Raw genomic sequence first — 7183 nt, forward strand, 5'->3', positions numbered from 1 at the left:
GAGATAATAATGGGACCTACTTCAGAGGTAAGGTAGGGATGTGAATTAAATGTATTAATTACACAAAAGGTGCTATAAAATATGTCTGGACCATAAAAAGCATTTAATTAAGGGAAACTTTTTTAATTGTGGATTTTAATAACACGGTGATTAATGTCACCAGGCATTAAACTGTTTTGTTATCCCAGTCTCATTATTACCATATTATCTAATTCCCACCACAGTACTCAAAAGAACTTTTAATTGATTTTATCTCTCAGACTGAAGGCTTCACAAAGACACTTGGGATGAGAGATCATCTTTCCTCACCAAGAACCATCTTCCAGACACCAGAGTATATGAGGCCTGGAAGTGCCAAGGCAGCTGGAGGTCAAGGCTGGGGGGCAGAGGCAACTCAGCACAACTCTGGAGCAAGTCACAAACACCACTTGGCTATTACTGATGGAAAGAGGGGCTACCAGCATTGTCAGTTCTGTGTAGACAGCCCAGCATCCCTACCAGAAAAAGGTTCTGAAATGGTATGCTCAGTCAGCTCAGGGAAGAAACTCCAGAGTGCTAGAAATGTGGCAACAAATTGATGGTCTCAGACTTTGGCACACAAGAGAGCTCGTGCTGGAAAGAAGCTGTGTTCAGTGAATGTTAAACAGCCATCAGCCAGAGCAGTGTTTTTCTCTTGAAACACAGATAATTCACGCTCACAAGGGTCCTTGGATGCAGAAGCAGCAGCCCTGATCAGAGGATGCTCTATTCAGATGCAGGCAATTGGTACCAGAGAGAATTTTTGTGATCGCAAAAATGTGGGAAAGCATTCAGCAGTAAAAGTTCATCAGTAACTCAATACCACATAATTCACGTGAGAGGGAAATCCAAATGCACAGAACATGGCAAGGCCTCATCTGCAGAGCACACTGTACTCAGTACCTGAGAAGCCATTCTGGGGGAAAACCTTCTCAGTGTAATGAGTGTGGAAAACTCTTCAGCCTCACCACATGTTTCATTCAGCACCAGTTAATTCATTAGAGAGACAACCTACAAATGTAGCAAATTCAGAGAATGACTTCAGAACAGTTCCTTATTCAAGGACTTCCCTGGTGGACCAATGGAGGGGACAGAGGTTCGATCCCTGGTCCAGAAAGATTCCACAACCAAGCAACTAAGCTCGCAAGCCACAACTACTGAACCTGCACTCTATAGCCCATGAGCCACAACTACTGTGCCTGCGAGCCAGAACTACTGAAGCCCGCATGCCCTGGAGCCCTTGCTCTGTAACAAGAGAAGCCACCGCAGTGAGAAGCCTGCACACTGCAACTCAGAATGGCCTTTGCCCACCATGAGAGAAAGCCTGCATGCAGCAGTGAGGACCCAGCACTGCCAAAATTAAATAAATAAGGTTTTTAAAATTCCCTTACTCAACATCAGGGAATTCACACTGGGGAGAAAGCCTATGAATGTGGTGAATGTAGGAAAGCTTTCAGCCAAAGCTTCATCCTTCACTGAGCACCAGAGAATTCACAGTGCAGGGAAGCTCTAAAAATGTGGTAGGGGTGGATAAAGCTTCAGTGACCTCACAGCACACAATCAGCAGCAGTCCATTCACACGGAAGAGGAACCGCATGTATGTTTTGAATGTGGGAAGACCTTTCAAGGACACTCCGCTCTCAGTGAACATCAAAAAGCACAGTGGAGAGAAATCCAGTCCCTACATATACAGTGAGAGTGAGAAGGCATTCAGTCAGGATTCCCACTTATTGATAATCAGGGGACACACAGGAGAGAAACCCCAAAGGTGCAATGATTGTGACAAAACTTTCGACCAGAGCTCCTACCTTGCAACACATCCAAGAGGTCAGAGGTCACCCTGGGGAGAAACCACCAAGGTAACTGGTGTGCAAAATGCTTCTGAAAAAGCACAGCAAGCATTTCATTCCAGAGAAGCACTCTAAGTGGAATAAATGTGGAAAAACCTTTAGTCAGAGCTCACACCTTACAGTATATCAGAAAATTCAGTCAAGAGAACTCTGTAAAATGCCATGCCTGTGCAAAAGCTTTCAGTCAGAGCTCACACATTACAAGTCATCAGACAATTCACACAGAAGAAAAATCATATAAATATAATGGATATTGCAAGTTTTCAACCAGAACTCACATCTTAAAAAATACCATCTAATTCACTGGTAAAGTAGCTATAAAAACGTATTTCATAGCCTTAGACAATATCCTCTCTAGTCTGAATCAGTTATTTTTTATTATATAAATTACTATTTCTAATAAGTTTTTTGAGTGGAGTCTTAAGGATTTTCTAGTTAATATCCTGTCACCTGCAAGTGCTAAGATTTTTACTTCTTCCTTTCCCAATGTATTTATTTTTCTTGTTTGATTGCTATGCCTAGGACTTCCAGTACTATGCTGAAAGAAAGTGGTGACAGTGGTCATTCTTGTTTCTGATTTTAGACAACAGCTTTCAAATTCTTACCATCGAGTATAATATTAGCTGTGAGCTTGTCACACATGGCTTTTATTATATTGAGATATGTTTCTTCTATACCCACTTTTTCTTGAGTTTTATTTTATTTTATTGGCTGTGCTGTACAGCTTGCAGGATCTTAGTTCCCTGATCAGGTACTGAACATGGGGCACAGCAGTGAAAGTGCTGGGTCCTAACCACTGGACCATAAGGTAACTTCTTTTCTATATCCGGTTTAGAGTTTTAATCATAAATAAATGTTGAATTTTGTTGAACAATTTTTCTTCATCTGTTGAAATAATCATATAATTTGTATTGCTCATTTTATTATGTGGTATATCACATTGATTGGTTTGCAAATGTTGAACCATTCTTGCCCTAGAATAAATCTCATTTTGTCATGGTGTATGATCCTTTTAATATATTTTTGAATTTGCTTTGCTAATACTTTGATGAGGATTTTGGAATTGATGTTCTTCAGAATTACTGGTTTGAATTTTTCTTTCCACATGATACCCTGCCTGCTTTTGCTATCAGGTTAGCCCTGGGCTGTAGCCCGCCAGGCTCCTCTGTCCATGGGATTTTTCAGGCAACAACACTGGAGTGGGTTGCCATTTCCTTCTCCAGGGGATCTTCCTCCCGGGGCTCCAACCCATTTCTCTTACATCACCTGCATTGCAGGCAGATCCTTTTCTTGCTGAGCCATCAGGGAACCTTATTGGGTTAATGCTGGCTTTGTGAAATAAGTTTGGAGGATTCCCTCTTCTATATTTTGGAAGGATTTGATAAGTATTGGTATTAATTCTTTGAATATTCGGTAGAATCCACCCGTGAAGCCATGTGGTCCAAAATTTTTGTTTTTTGGAAAGTTATCCATTACTAACTTAATCTTTGTGTGTGTGTGCATATAAGAATATTCAGCTATTGTTTCTTCATGATTCAGTCTTATAGGTTACATATGTGTGTGTATGTGTGTGTATGTGTGTGTACTCTTGTTGGATGTATAAATATTTATAAATGTTATATCCTTTTGATTGATCCCTTTATCATAATGTAATGCCCTCTTATTACAATTTTTGTTTTTAAATCTATTTTATCTGATATAAGTATAGCTAACCAAGCTTTCATTTCCATTTTCATGGAATATCTTTTGCCATCCCTTTTCTTTTTTCCCCAATTATTTAAATTATTGTCTATAAATCTTTAAATTTTTTATTATAGTCAGTGTACAATATCTATATATTCTTTCACTTTCAATCTGTGAATGTCCTTAAATCTGAAATAAGTCTCTTGCAGGCAATATATAGATGGGTCTTGCTTTTTATCTGTTAAGACCTACTCTATATCTTCTGACTAGATTGTTTAGTTCATTTGTATTGAAAGTAATTACTAATAGACATGTACTTATTGCTATATTATTTTCTGATTGTTTCATCTTTCTCTGTTATTTTTCTTGTTTCTCTTCCTTTGTGATTTGTTGACCTTTTTTTGGTCATGCGTAAATGCTCTTTCCTTTATCTTTTGGATAGCAACTATAGGTTTTTGCTCTGCGGGTACCATGATACTTGCATATAACAATTTATATTTATAATAGTCTACTTTGTGATGACAATAACTTGAGTTCAAACCTGTTCTAAAGCTCTACTTACTTATTTCCCACCAACATTTTGTGTTTGTGGTATTTTGTATCAATATCTATTGCTATAAAAGATATTGTACATTTTTTATCCTAATTATTTTATAATGAATTTTATGGTTATATATTTTTTACTACTTTTATCTTTTAATCTCTATACTAGCTTTATCAGTGATTAATTTACCACCTTTACAACATTCAGTCAGTTCAGTTCTGTCGCTCAGTCATGTCCGACTCTTTGCAACCCCAGGAACTGCAGCATGGCAGGCCTCCCTGTCCATTACCAACTCCGAGTTTACCCAAACTCTTGTCCATTGAGTCAGTGATGCCCATCCAATCATCTCATCCTCTGTCGTCCCCTTCTCCTCTTGCCCTCAATCTTTCCCAGCATCAGGGTCTTTTCCAATGAGTCAGCTCTTCACATCAGGCAGCCAAAGTATTGGAGTTTCAGCTTCAACATCAGTCCTTCCAATGAACTCTCAGGACTGATCCCCTTTAGGATGGACTGGTTGGATCTCCTTGCAGTCCAAGGGACTCTCAAGAGTTTTCTCCAACACTACAGTTCAAAAGCATCAATTCTTTGGCTCTCAGCTTTCTTTACTGTCCAACTCTCACATCCATACATGACTACTGGAAAAACCGTAGCCTTAACTAGACAGACCTTTGTAGGCAAAGTAATGTCTCTGCTTTTTAATATGCTGTCTAGGTTGGTCATAACTTTCCCTCCAAGGAATAAGCATCTTTTAATTTCATGATGCAGTCACCATCTGCAGTGATTTTGGAGCTCAAAAAACAAAGTCAGCCACTGTGTCCACTGTTTCCCCATCTATTTGCCATTAAGTAATAGCACCAGATGTCATGACCTTAGTTTTCTGAATGTTGAGTTTTAAGCCAACTTTTTCACTCTCTTTTATTTTTATCAAGAGGCTCTTTAGTTCTTCCTCACTTTCTGCCATAAGGGTGGTGTCATCTACATATCTGAGGTTATTGCTATTTCTCCCGGCAATCTTGAATCCAGCTTGTGCTTCTTCCAGCCTGGCATTTCTCATGATCTACTCTGCATATAAGTTAAATAAGCAGGGTGACAACATACAGCCTTGACGTACTCCTTTTCCTATTTGGAATCAGTCTGTTGTTCCATGTCCAGTTCTAAGTGTCGCTTCCTGACCTGCATACAGATTTTTCAAGAGGCACGTCAGGTGGTCTGGTATTCCCATCTCTTAAAGAATTTTCCACAGTATATTGTGATCCATCTAGTCAAAGGCTTTACAACATTAGGTTATTCTAAATTTTACTGTCTATTTACCTTTACCTACGGAGAAGGCGATGGCACCCCACTCCAGTACTCTTGCCTGGAAAATCCCATGGACGGGAGAGCCTGGTAGGCTGCAGTCCATGGGGTTGCAAAGAGTCGGACGCGACTGAGCAACTTCCCTTTTACTTTTCACTTTCATGCACTGGAGAAGGAAATGGCAACCCACTCCAGTGTTCTTGCCTGGAGAATCCCAGGGACAGGGGAGTCTGGTGGGCTGCCGTCTATGGGGTCACACACAGTCGGACACGACTGAAGTGACTTAGCAGTAGCAGCAGCATGAGATGTATACCTTTATGTTTTCTTGTATTTAGTGCTTTTTTTCAACATAAAGAAGTTATTTTACCATTTCTTATAAAGCCATTTTAGTGATGATCAACTCCTTTAACTTTTCCTTGTCTTAAAATTCCTTAGCTCCCCTTCAGTTCTGAATTATAATTTTTACAGGTAGACTATTTCTGGTTAGAAGTTTTAAAAAAAAATCATTTTGTATATATTTCAGCCACTCCCCTCTTGGCCTATAGATTTCTGCTGAAAAATCTGCTAATAGTTTCATGGGGATTCCCATGCTGCTTTTAATAGTCTTATTTTTAATTTTTGACATTTTAATTGTAATGTGTCTTGGTATGGGTGACAAAATAAACCTCAAAAAATTTAAGAGGAGAGAAATTATATCAATCATTTTTTTTCCAACTGCAATAGTATGAAACTAAAAATCAATTGCAGAAGGAAAATGGGAAAATGGATAAATATGTGGAGATTAAATAACATGATACAAAAAAGAAAAACAGTTGGTCACTGATAAAGATGAAATCAGAAAATACCACAAGACAAATGAAAATGGAAATACAACTTTCCAAAATCTAGGGGCTGCAGCAAAGCAGTTCTAGGAGGGAAGTGTTTAGCAATATAGGGTCTCCTCAAAAAACAAGAAAAATCTTCAATAAACAACCTAATCAGCCACCTAAAGGAATTAGAAGAAGCAGCACAAAGCTTAAAGTCACTAGAACGAAGGATGGACACCAAAAAACTACTAAAAGAGAATATATGCAGAACAGTTTTTGACATAAATAGCAGCACTATTTGTTTTGGACTAGTCTCCTAAGGCAAGAGAAATAAAAGTAAAAATAAACAAACGGGACCTAATTAAACCTCAGAGCTTTTGCACAGCAAAGGAAACCACTGACAAAATGAAAAGATAACCTACTGAATGTGAGAAAATATTTGCAAATGATATGATGGACAAGGTGTTAATCTCCAAAACATACAAAGAGATCATACAACTCAGTATAAAAAAATCAAAAGATGGGCAAAATACCTGAACAGATATTCTTCCAAAGAAGAAATACAGATGGCTAATGGGCACAGGAGAAGATGTTCAACATCACTAGTTACTATAGACATGCAGATCAAAACAATAATAAGATATCACCTCATACCAGGCAGAATGGCTATCATTGAAAAGTCTAAAAATTTACAAATATTGGAGAAGAGGTGGAGAAAAGGGAACTCATAATGTATAATGTGAAAGGGAATGCAAATTGGTACAGTCACTATGGAAAACAACACAGAGGTTCCTCAAAAAACTAAAAATAGAACTACCATGTGACTCAGCACTTCCAATCATGGGTTATGAAAACACTAATTCAAAAAGATAAACACACACCAATGTATGCAGCAGTATTATTTACAACAGCCAAGACATGGAAGCATCCCAAGTATCTGTCAACAGACAACTGGATTAAGATGTGATATATATATCATGATATAC

Source organism: Budorcas taxicolor, chromosome 14 (assembly GCF_023091745.1).
Source record: "Budorcas taxicolor isolate Tak-1 chromosome 14, Takin1.1, whole genome shotgun sequence".
NCBI lineage: Eukaryota > Metazoa > Chordata > Mammalia > Artiodactyla > Bovidae > Budorcas > Budorcas taxicolor.